The sequence below is a fragment of the Ictalurus punctatus genome, unplaced genomic scaffold (genome assembly GCF_001660625.3).
Source record: "Ictalurus punctatus breed USDA103 unplaced genomic scaffold, Coco_2.0 Super-Scaffold_100046, whole genome shotgun sequence".
In the NCBI taxonomy this organism is placed as follows: Eukaryota; Metazoa; Chordata; class Actinopteri; order Siluriformes; family Ictaluridae; genus Ictalurus; species Ictalurus punctatus.
Genome location: NW_026521087.1, coordinates 3,839,923 through 3,852,683, shown reverse-complemented (window position 1 = coordinate 3,852,683; position 12,761 = coordinate 3,839,923). Strand labels below are relative to the sequence as shown.

The 12,761-nt window shown below is 46.8% G+C and overlaps 2 protein-coding genes, 1 long non-coding RNA gene and 1 other non-coding gene across 7 annotated transcripts in view; 3 read left to right on the top strand and 1 right to left on the bottom strand.

The window, feature by feature from the left end:
* LOC128630122 (NACHT, LRR and PYD domains-containing protein 12) overlaps window positions 1–12,761 on the top strand; it is a 462,144-nt gene that overhangs the window by 54,367 nt on the left and 395,016 nt on the right. The gene's annotated exons all lie outside the window — the stretch shown is intronic.
* LOC108261659 (E3 ubiquitin-protein ligase UBR2) overlaps window positions 1–12,761 on the top strand; it is a 171,795-nt gene that overhangs the window by 36,066 nt on the left and 122,968 nt on the right. The window lies entirely within an intron of this gene.
* Window positions 1–12,761, bottom strand: part of LOC128630173 (uncharacterized) — a 135,800-nt gene that overhangs the window by 15,255 nt on the left and 107,784 nt on the right. The window lies entirely within an intron of this gene.
* Window positions 53–125, top strand: trnav-aac (transfer RNA valine (anticodon AAC)). Its single transcript has one exon. It is a non-coding gene; the product is annotated as a tRNA-Val (tRNA).

The window sequence follows — 12,761 nt, the reverse complement described above, 5'->3', positions numbered from 1 at the left end:
GCTCTTCTCATCAGCAGACTGTAGGGAAGAGCCAACTAACACCTTTGTCATGGTTTCTGTAGTGTAGTGGTCATCACGTTTGCCTAACACGCAAAAGGTCCCTGGTCCGAGACCGGGCAGAAACAAGCTAGCAATTTTGAACTTTGCTTTAATAACTGACCGGTTGTCATCACTGTAGGATCAGCTCCTCCAGGAACAGCCGGAAAGCGACACCTTGGACAGAGCAGATTTCCTTCTTTTGTGCTTTTGTAGCAAAGCAGTTAACATTTGCTTACAAAATGAAAGGGAGTCTCTGGTTTTCCACAGAAAGTGGAAGCCTGGCTCTTTCGTTGCTCAATAAGACTCTGTGCGTGACTGGAAAATTTTCCATAAAGTACTGGTCGCCAAGTTCACCTATCAGCAAGAGGTCTATGCCTGAAAAAGGCTGGGAGCGGTTTCCCTTCCATTGAGCTTTTGTAGCAAGGCAGATAACAGCTGCTTGCAAAATCACGGGCAGTCTCTGCTTTTCCACTGAATGTGGAAGCCTGGCTCTTTCCTTCATCAAGAAGACAAGAGTAATGATGCGCTTGACAAGAGGTTGCGACTTGTAATTCCCCACCTCCAAGCGGGAAAACGCAATGCAAACGCACCCTCAACTTGAAATCGCCATTCGTCAACAGTGGGAAGTCTTCTCATCTACCAGTTCCTTCCCTGTTCACCGAGTGACGTCGAGTCGGCATGACGGATTCAGAACTCACAAAGTGGTACTGACCTCGGTCTTTATTTGCTTTAGATAAGGGTTGTCCAGTCTTCTCCAGAATGGGCCAGTGTGGTTGCAGGTTGTCATTCTAACCAAGCAGAAGCCACACTTTAGTCTATTGAAAGCCAAGATCAGCGGATCCAACAATTGGAATCAGGTGTGGCTCCTGCTAGATTGGAACGAAAAGCTGAAGATTGGACAACGCTGCTTAAGACCAATCAGCATATAGACATATTTGCTTATTAAATATAAAACATTGACTATATAGATGGCTGATTGTGGAAAATGTACACCTCTCATCACAGTTTGCATGCTAGCTTGTCGCTAACAAAAGACAGACATGGAGAGACGGCATTTTCTAACATTTTCGTCCCTGTTCACGGGTCAAACGTGCCCTGTTGGATAATGCTGTGTTTACAAACAGCAAAGAAGCACTAAGAATTCAAGTGGGAAGCAGAAAGAGTTGTGGGAGGCCTGCAGAGAAGCCTATGGCACATTCTGTTGACCCATTTACTTTCAGGTAGGTGATTCCTTCCTTTTGTGCCAACTACCATAAAGTAGCTCCAGAAGCTCCGAGTTACAATCTGTGCATTGGCCAGGAATCAAACGCAGATCAACTACTTGGAAGGCAGCTATGCTCCCCTCTATACCACCAATGCCATGCTAGGCAATTCAACTCTGCTGAACAAAAGTTTAAGTATGTGCTCTTCTCATCAGCAGACCATAGGCAAGAGCTGAAGCGCAGCTCTGTCATGGTTTCTGTAGTGTGGTGGTTATCACGTTTGCCTAACACTCATCACTGTAGGATCAGGTCCTCCAGGAACAGCCGCAAAGCGACACCTTGGACAGAGCAGATTTCCTTCTTTTGTGCTTTCGTAGCAAAGCAGTTAACATTTGCTTACAAAATGAAAGGGAGTCTCTGGTTTTCCACAGAAAGTGGAAGCCTGGCTCTTTCGTTGCTCAATAAGACTCTGTGCGTGACTGGAAAATTTTCCATAAAGTACTGGTCGCCAAGTTCACCTATCAGCAAGAGGTCTACGCCCGAAAAAGGCTGGGAGCGGTTTCCCTTCCATTGAGCTTTTGTAGCAAGGCAGATAACAGCTGCTTGCAAAATCACGGGCAGTCTCTGCTTTTCCACTGAATGTGGAAGCCTGGCTCTTTCCTTCATCAAGAAGACAAGAGTAATGATGCGCTTGAGAAGAGGTTGCGACTTGTAATTCCCGACCTCCAAGCGGGAAAACGCAAAGCAAACGCACCCTCAACTTGAAATCGCCATTCGTCAACAGTGGGAAGTCTTCTCATCTACCAGTTCCTTCCCTGTTCATCGAGTGACGTCGAGTCGTCATGACGGATTCAGAACTCACAAAGTGGCACTGACCTCGGTCTTTATTTGCATTAGATAAGGGTTGTCCAGTCTTCTCCAGATTGGGCCAGTGTCTTTGCAGGTTGTCATTCTAACCAAGTAGAAGCCACACTTTAGTCTATTGAAAGTCAAGATCAGCGGATCCAACAATTGGAATCGGGTGTGGCTCCTGCTAGATTGGAACGAAAAGCTGAAGATTGGACAACGCTGCTTAAGACCAATCAGCATATAGACATTTTTGCTTATTAAATATAAAACATTGACTATATAGATGGCTGATTGCGGAAAATGTACACCTCTCATCACAGTTTGCATGCTAGCTTGTCGCTAACAAAAGACAGACACAGAGAGACGGCATTTTCTAACATTTTCGCCCCTGTTGCCCCTAACGTGCCCTGTTGGATAATGCTGTGTTTACAAACAGCAAAGAAGCACTAAGAATTCAAGTGGGAAGCAGAAAGAGTTGTGGGAGGCCTGCAGAGAAGCCTATGGCACATTCTGTTGACCCATTTACTTTCAGGTAGGTGATTCCTTCCTTTTGTGCCAACTACCATAAAGTAGCTCCAGAAGCTCCGAGTTACTGTTGTGGATAAAAAATGTCATAAAATAAACATAAGGGAGAAGAAGGAAAAACGGGCACCTTGACACGTAGAAGCGGGATTAGGCGGACATTGACAGATTGGAATTACGAGCAATTTAAGAGCAGTAATAGTCAAAAAAAAGTCAAAAAGAAGTGTACGAGCTGAGGAGTGCTAAAACACACACACACACACACACACACACTCGTACCGTCAAGGGCGGGCAGGTAGACACAACATACATACACACACACTCTCTTCCTCATACACACACATGAATAACTTTAATAGAATCTTATAGTAATAGAGAAACTCTGTAAAAAACAGAATAGTAGGATATGCAGGACAGTAGAACTGTAATGATATTAAGAAGTTGGAAGTACAGTAAACCGCTTTTCAAGTAGTATAAATATATATAAACTAAGAAATATAGTGCAAATATGAAAATAAATTATAAATGAGACGTACAGGAAAAAAAGGAAAATATAACTTACTCATGATTCAGATGGTGAAGATTCTCGTCTCGCAAGGAAAGCCTTAATTTTTAGAGAACCATGAAGAAAGCCAGTTATAAGGGTGGCTGCCCCCCCCCTCGAGATAACGATAAGACCAAGGTCCCTCCCGGTTGTTTAGTTGTCTTGCTTACGTCATTTTTTTAACCTAGGGAAATAGGAATCCTGGTATTTGAAAACCTAGGTAAAAGAGAATCTTGGTTTTTGAAAACCTAGGTAAATAGAAACACTGGGTTTTTGTTTCCTGGGTTGTTGGAAATGCCTGGGTTCTGATTTTATGTGTAAAGTAAAACCCCTGGTTTCAATTCTATGGGTAAGTGAAATAGGCCTTTTCTGGAAACCTATGGGTTATCTAGTGTGTAAATACAGTATAAATACTGGAGCTTAAGCTCAGGGTATTGGGGGATCACTTTTGAGAATTCTCATCGGTGTGGATCTCGTGTGGTGGAATGGAACAATAAAGCTGGACCCTTGCTTCTTCTCACTCACGGCTGGTGTGTTTTTTCTATCTCCAACTGGGCTCAGAGGTAGATGTGAGTATTGGCTTCTAAGTTGAGTTTTAAATGTTTTTGGGTAATAGGCTAAATTCGAGCCAATATTTGGCACCCCAGATGGGACTGGGCTAAGATCTATATGTCTGGAATCTCTCCCGTGGCACTTCGCTCTCTAAGCAACAGACAGGCCGTATAGGAAAAGGCATTGCAGACGCCTGTTATTTCAAAGCTCTGTTTTAGTGGTCTGTTGTTACGATTGAGAAGCCCCGGGGTGGGAAGAAAGACTAAGTGGGTCTCCAAAAGAACCTGGAGTGAGTGAGAAGAGGTAAGAGAGAAGTGTAGATTGTAGAATGTACTTTTTATAATTGTAATAAAGAAATGGTATATGTGTTGTGTGAGTGAAAGTCCTGCAATACCGCTGGAGGAAGGGAAAAAAGGTAGAAAAAAGAGTAGAGAAATAGAGAAATACTCCAGGGCGGGGATAGAAAGCAGGTGGAAAATGAGGCCTCAGACCCCAGATACCGGCTACTAGACTTGACTAGCAGTCTAGTGGTGGCTGCATTGGTGGGGACCCCTAATACCGCTGGAAAAGGATTAGATAAAAGATAGATAGATTAGATTCCAGGGCTGGATAGAGAGGGGAATAAATCCTGGGCCCAGGTCCGGGTCGTGCAATACAGCATGCCCGGTGTATGAATGGAATATGTACTAACAAATGTGTGTGCTTAAAATATATGTGCTTATAATATGTATAATATGAGTGTGGTGTGAGAGCGTGTAAGTTTTGGAGACAGGGAAAATGTATTTATTAGTGCTCTGAACAAGAGAGCTCCATACATTTGACGCTTGATAAGATTTAGGGAAAAAGAAAAAAGGGGGAAAAAAAAGGGAGAATAATAATAATAATTTTTTTTTGAAAAAGTTGTATTTAATTTATGTGACTGTAAGCTTCATACATGCGAGCTGGTGTGAAGGCGTTTTATATTCTGAGACCACAATGGTGTGTATGTAATAACTAAATATGTGTAAGAGAGTGTGTGACACAATGTGTATATGAGTGTGCCGACGTTGTTGATAGAAAGGGGTGTATGTGTGTGTTCCTATCTGTTCTTATCTGCACAAGCAGGCCTGTCTTCTGTGTGGAAAGGAAAAAAGGAAAAGAAGAAAAATGTGTGTGTGTGCGCACTTCAGATTGAGCTGACTAATATAGAACAGTGTGAGATTTTTTGTTTTTAAATTTGTTTTAATGTTTTGAATCTGATATGGACTTTCTGTGAGTCGAGTGTGACTGTGTGTATTATAACTTTATTGGTATCAATAACTGCTGTTTTAAAAACTGGAGGAGCATGCAAGAATTGTAAACAAACAAACAAAAAAAACATTTATTTTTTTTTGTTTTTTAATATTTTAGGCATCTGTCAGACTGCCCATTGGGTGAATAAGAACTTCCAGACCAGTAATATATAACAAAATTGTTGAGAAATCAGGGAGTCAGTCCATTGGGACCTTTTCATTTATATTCCATAAATTATGAAGGTGTTGTTCAGTTAAATGACAAATAATAATACAATTTAATTTTTGTTTAATTACCCAAAATTGGGTAATGTTGAATAGGTAAATATTATGTCTAAGAATATTGTAAATATGTAAGAATTGTCTGTTGTGTGAGGCTGTGTGAATTACCTAAAGTTAAACTTAAAACTTATAAGAGTAATTGAATCATTTAACTTAATTAATTAATCATCATAAGTAAATTGAGTGTATGTACTTTGAGTGTATGTGAGTCCCTAGGGAGGCTGGCTGGGCCAAGTACCGACGGAAGGGAAAAGCGGGCATAAATCGGTACGAGATAGGCTAAGCAGGCGGGAACAACGGACAAGGTAGGAGGAAAACATTTGGCTGTGAGGCATAACTTAGTGGATTTAGGGGGTGTGTGCGACCGACTTTAAGAGCTGAGAGGTGTGAGACACGACCAGAGTTATGGCTGAATGTAAGAAAAAGATGAGCCCGATAGAGAGGGTGATAAGCAAACACTGTACAGATGAGAAGGACATTAGACATTATTGTAAAAAATGGAGTGAGAAGACTAGTGGTGAGTGGAAATGGCCCGAGGAAGGTACTTTTGATGAACAGCTATGCCAGATAATGAAAGAGAGATTAGCTGTATGGAATGAACAGAAAAAAGGCTTGAGAGTGAGGGAGAAATGTGTGAAGACAGAGAAGATAGTGGACTGGTTTGTGGAGGCAGGGAAAGAAGAGAAGGAGAAGGATAGGCGGCAGAGAGAACGAGCAGAGGCGGTGATACGGAAGAAAGAAGAAAGGGAAGCAAGCCTAGGGCTCTACATGATGCAAGACCTGGAAGACAGAGAAGATGAATGGAAGGAAACTGAGGTGGACATAAAGGGAACATTCACCGGATACCAAAGAATGTGGCATCGCATGTGGGAGGATGAAGAACGTATCAAAATGGAAGAAGGAGCTGCCGGATACGAGGATAGAACCCCGGTCGAGAACGAAAGCCCACGGCTGGACCTCCCACAGGTAGGCAACAAGGAGAGGGACAGGGAACTACAGGAGTATATGAAAAACTGGACCCGCACTCCGGGGTGGCCGGAGCACAGGGAGATTCCCCCCAGCACTAGCACCCCGAGGCCAGGGTCACGGCCGATGGTGCACAAGCACAAAGACAAGGAACTGGAGGAAATACAGGAGCAGGAGGGGCATGGGACCAGGGGCAATCAAGAAAGTTGTCGGAGCGAGAGAGGGCACGAGGGTGGAAACGGAGCACGAGGGGCTCCACATACCAAAGGAGGAGGAAAAAGTGAGCCGAGAGACAATGTGGGGCGGATGGTCCGTATAGAGGGGGATGTGGTGCTCTCCCCATATGCTGTCGAGGAGGATAAGGAATTGGAGGGCAGGATTCGACGGCTAGAGGACGGGATATCATACGGCGTGGGTAAAATGGATGAATTGAAAAATCTCGCAGGTCAAGCGTTCCAAATGGCGACTGCTGTGAAAAATAAGTATGCGCACAAGCCGCGTTTGGGAGAGTCAAAATCACAAAGGTCGGGAAGAGCACTGAACCAGTCAGCAGGAAAACATGTGAAAAGCCTGAGTAAGGCCTCAAAAGTCCTAATATATCACCAGCAGAAGAAGAAGCAAGTAAGTTCAGACATGGAACTGGACGACCAAGTGGGGACTGAGAGCGAGGGGGCTGAAACAGACAACGAAGGAAAAGTTGAACAAGACGTCAATGAGGAGGAGGACTTGGACGATTTGAAGCTTAGAGGAGCTAGAACACTGCGGAACAGGGAAAGCCTGAGGCCCCCAGTGAGATTCGAACCTGGTGTCACAGCGTGCTTGGCGCATGCCCGCTCCCAGTCGGAGCCCAGCCTTACTCAGATGCCCCTCATGGTTAAAGGAAAAGCCCTACATTATGCACCCTGGAGTTTCATGGACCTAACGGGCCTGATCCAACGATTACCCAACATGTGTGAAGGGGGGCAGAAATGGATTACACAGTTTGAGGAAAAAACATCAGGACAGCACCTGGCGATAGGCGATATCAAAGCCATTCTCTGCCAAACAGTGGGCAAGGGACGGGCTGAAGAAATTTTCGATGGGGCAGAACACAGGGATTTGATAGACGACCCCAAGGCTGATGCCATCCCGTTTGGCCTATACCGACAAGAAATATGGGATGCTGTGAGGAGTATGTATCCGGCTAAGATGGACCCTGGGAAGCTTGAAAATATAAAACTGAAAGACGAAGAAAACGTGATAACCTTCATACAAAAGTTTCAAGATAAATGGAGGGATGAAACGGGTGCCAAATGGGACGATTCAGTGGCAAGTGTGGGACTGTTCAAACTGCTATTGAAGAAGGCTCTCCCTGGGGAGGTACAGAAGAAGTTAGAGGAAGTGGTGGGGCTCAACGCAATGGAATGGGCTTCATTTCTGGCACATGTGACCCATCACGTGGAGCAACACAGGAAGCTGAAAAAAGAAGCTAAAGATGCCACTGAAACCCTAATGAGCCAACTCTATAAAGCACAGCTCAGCGAACTGACCAGGACTAAACAGGAAGAGAAGGAACGGAGGAGGGAGCACATTAAACAAGCGGCAGTGATGGTGCCCCATACACAAGCGTCAGCCCCAGCACAGGCTGACCCTATGCTGTTGGCCAAGGGATACCAAACCCACCCACAACAGCAAGTCCCACACATAACTACTATGCTGCACCCCGACCAGATGGATTACATATATCATATGAGGGCCCCCATGCACCCGGGAATGCCACCTGCCTGGGGGAGGGGACGAGGATACGGACGGGGTCGAGTTTTGCCAAGGCCAAATATGGCAACTGAAGGGTGTTGGGGATGCGGTGATCCTAGCCACTTCAGGAGAAATTGTCCACGTGTCCCACGACCAACTTGGGGAGACCGCGTGGATAGGGCTGAAAGAAGAGGTCAGGTGCTTGGACCGAGAGCACCGGAGAGCTATGGAATGCCACCTCGGTGCCAACCGCTACCCCCAGTACCCCAAGGTGGCCCCATGTATGGCCCCTATGGGGAGCCGGGACCCAGCCAGAGTTGAGGAGGCCGAGAGAAGCCCGGGGGGGAGCTCATGCAGTCCGTCACCACACTGCATCCAGAACAAGAGCCAACTGTTACAGTGACGATCGGAAACACCTTGCAAGCACCTTTTATGATCGACACTGGAGCTACATATTCAAGTATAGGGAAAGAAGGTTCACAGCTCCCCCTCACCTGTAAGACTATTCAAACTATGGGCATCTCAGGAAAAATACAGACCTTACGATTCACCGAGCCTCAAGAACTATCTCTGGATGGTGTGACAATACAAGCACCACTGTTATATTCACCAGGAGCGCCTGTTAACTTACTGGGACGTGATGCCCTGTGTAAGTTGGGAGCTCAGATACAGTGCGAAGCGACTGGGATTTGGGTGACGTTCCCCAAATCAATATCCACACAATTCTTACTGTTGCACGAGCCACCTAGCACCGCCCGTAATGTGAGGATGGTATACTGGCTAGAGATGTCCGATCCAGCTAACTCGGAACTCTGGCACAGATACGCAGAATGGAAACCATGGTTACAGTACATGCGGCCCGATTGCACCGAAGTGGAGGCCCCTTTATATTGCACTATTAAAAATGATGACGGTGGACGAGACCAGGAATATGCTCAGCTTTGGGAGGACATGGAACAGGGACAAGTAATGGACATTAAAACCATGGAAATAATAAGTGGCCCACAGGGAGTGGCGGCTATTATAAAGCTCCCAGATAGAATCGCTAACTGGTATCAGCTGGAAGGGACAGCGCCCCATGTCACACTCATGGTCACCAAAGGCCTGGAATGGGAAGAGGTAGAGCCAATGATAGGGCAGGCAAAAGAAGTACAAGAGTGGAAGCCAACTACCAATCCATCCATGCACAAGTCGCCTGATGGAAAGTTTGTGCGAATCTCAGTAACAGCAGTTGATACCGCCGTGGCCACTAGTGTCTGCATATGCACGAACACGGACCGGAGTGGTTTACAAATGGCAGTTAAGGCAGCAAAAGATCAGGACAATGAGGAAATACTGAAAACTATTCCAGAACAGCTATGGACAAAACATCCGACCGACGTAGGGTTGGTTAAATCCGCCGACCTAGCTCAGATTAAGGTAAAAGAGAATGCAAGGTTGCCCTACCAGAAACAGTATCCGTTGTCAGTGCAAGCTAGAGAAGGCATACGGCCCACAATACACGGATTGGTAGAGGCCGGAGTTCTAATCTCCACGCGAAGTCAGTGCAATACCCCCATTTTTCCAGTTAGAAAACCTGACTCAGAGAAGTGGAGGCTAGTACATGATTTGCGTGCTATTAACCAAATTGTGATACCGGAAACACCAGTAGTGCCAGACCCACACACCCTATTGTCGAACATTCCAGAAGGGACCAAATGGTATACTGTCATAGATTTATGCTCAGCATTTTTTAGCGTGCCACTGCACCCAGACTCACAGCATTTGTTTGCTTTCACATACGAAGGGCAGCAGTACACATACACTAGACTTCCGCAGGGATACTGTGAAAGCCCATCCATATTTAATCAGGTACTGGCTCAAGACCTCTCAGCCCTGGAGTGCCGTAGCACCATCTTGCAATATGTCGACGACCTTTTGATTTGTAGTGCGTCTAAAGAGCAATGCCAGCACGACTCTCTAAAGGTTCTAAGAATGTTGGCCGAAAATGGCCACAAAGTAAGTAAAGAAAAGTTGCAATTTTGTAGACAAAAGGTGGAATACCTAGGTCGTGTGTTAGAGGGAGAAAGCCGTACTATAGCACCAAAGCATGTAGAGGCCATACGCAAGGCCCCACAGCCAACCACCGTGCGACAGATGTTGGCATTTCTAGGAATGGCGGGGTTCAGTCGTCCATGGATATGTGAGTGCGCGCTAAGGGTCCAACCATTACGGGATATGATTAAGGCAGCAGACCAATCACAGCCAAATGCCCCCCTCGTCTGGACTCCTGAAGCTCTAGCTGCACTCGCAGATATTAAAATGGCCTTAATGACCGCTCCTGCATTGGCTAACCCAGATTATAGCAAACCTTTTCACCTCTATGTATCCGAAAGAAAGGGGTACGCATCGGCCGTCCTAACTCAGCAGCAACAAGGGATGGGGAAACAGGCCATCTCCTATTACAGCACGGCTCTTGATAACGTGGAAAAAGGGATGCCCCCCTGTTATCGGTCTTTGGCAGCGGCCGCATTTGCATATCAGAAAGCGTCCTCAATCACCATGGGGCACCCATGCACTGCATGCGCTCCTAACGAGTCAGACCTTTGTGATAACGAACTCCCGTCGAACAGGATATGACTCCATTCTGTCAGCCCCGGAGCTCACCATAGAACGGTGCACCACGGTGAATCCGGCCGATAAACTGGTAACCCCGATAGATGGTGTACCCCATGAGTGCGTAGCAGTATCAGAGATATTTTTGAAAGCGCGTTCAGATTTGGAGAACTGCCCTATTGATAATGCTAAGCATACGTATTTTGTGGACGGTTCCTGTTATCATACTAATACGGGCAATAAGGCTAGGTTGGCAGTAGTAGAAGCACGACGAAACCCGGCGACGTTTGAGGTAGTGATGAGTGTTCCGCTCCCCCAACCCTGCTCGGCCCAGCTAGCTGAACTACGGGCGTTGACAGCTGCATGTAATTTGGGCCGTAATGAGAGTTGCAATATATATACGGACTCAGCCTATGCTCATGGAGTCTGCCATGTGTTTGGACCAATCTGGGCTCAAAGGGGATTCCAGCGGGCAGATGGGACCGCCATGACGCACGGGGAGGCGATTTCAGATTTACTATATGCTATGACATTGCCCGCAAAATTAGCTGTAGTGAAATGCAGGGCACATAGGACCGATGACTCCTTTATCACTAAAGGGAACTCACTGGCGGATGAGGCAGCTAAGAAAGCTGCCGTAGGGCCGGGGCAGATGATGGCCCTAACTCAGCCTGGGGAAAGTCCGATGCGGCATCCGCAGGTAGACAATGTGGCCCACTTGGTGGAGCTGCAGAACACCGCAGGTGTGGCTGAAGTATCGGCGTGGATAAAACGGGGGGCGAGAAAAGAGGCGGGTACTGGATTGTGGCGCAGCATAGAAGGATTGTGTATAGCCCCAGCCAGTTACCTCCCGCTCTTGATCAAAGAAGCCCATGGCTTGGATCATGCCCATAGAACCGAAACTATCCAAAAAATCCGTCAGGAATGGTGGTCCCCATTTCTGGCCAGTATGGTGGACTATGCGTTGAATAGATGTGAAGTGTGTATCAAGAACAATGTGCGAAAGAACTTCACTGCTCCTTTAGGACATATTCCCCCGCCGACAGGGCCATTCCGGCATATAATGATGGATTATGTAGACATGGGGGCAGACAACCGGAAAGAAGGGAAGCGCTACATTCTAGTAGTAGTAGACCGCTTCAGCAGGTGGGTGGAAGCAACTGCAACTTCCAAGGAAGATGCAAGGACCGCGGCTAAATTTTTATGTCGCGAAGTCATTCCCCGGTTCGGTATTCCAGATATTCTGAGTTCGGACAACGGTACCCACTTTGTGAATAACGTCATTGACAATGTGGCATCTGCCTTGGGGATAGATCATAAGCTAGGATGTGTGTATCATCCTCAATCCCAGGGCATGGTAGAACGAGTGAATGGTACCCTAGTTAATAAACTGGCAAAAATATGCGAGAGCTCTCGCCTGAACTGGGTACAGGCCTTACCACTGGCCTTGATGAAGATGCGTTCTCAGACCAATCGTATGACGCACTTGACTCCTCATGAAATGCTTACTGGGTGCCCAATGCCTATGGCATTCACCCGAGGTCCATACACAGGGCCGTCTTTGGCACAATTGGAGGACGAAATGCAGGATTATGTGCGAACCCTCACCAAAATCCATAGACATTTGTATTCACAGGTTCGTGAGGCAGTCCATGGAGAGAGCGAGGTACGGGAGGACGTGAGCCTAGTGGCACCGGGGGACCAGGTATACATTCGTGTTTTCAAGAGAAAGAGCCCCCTTGCGGGACGTCGGGAAGGACCATTCACCGTGGTCGCTGCAACCCCCACGGCTGTGAAAGTAGAGGGGAGGAATTACTGGTATCACTTGAACCACTGCAGCAGCGCCGAACCAGGTAAGGGACCGCTACTGCAAGACACTACCGACGAACAACCATCGACCTCAAGACTAGACAGTACAAGGAAGCCCACTGGGGCAGTGGTGTTCACTGATAGTGACAGTGATTCGGGTGCATCCCTGAGCCCTGCCTACGGCACTCGAGCCCAGAATAAGCGGCGAGCTGTGGAAAAACTCGATAGACTGTCTCAGTCTGATGCCAGTAGCCTCACCGTTCTCACGCCCCAAATAGAAGTGACGGGTGTAGTTATCTGCCCACAGGAAGTTGTAACCCCAGCAACGGAGGATTTTCTGTCTACATTCGCCACTCTCTGTCAGGACCTTGACGACACCGCTTTGCCTCTGAGCCT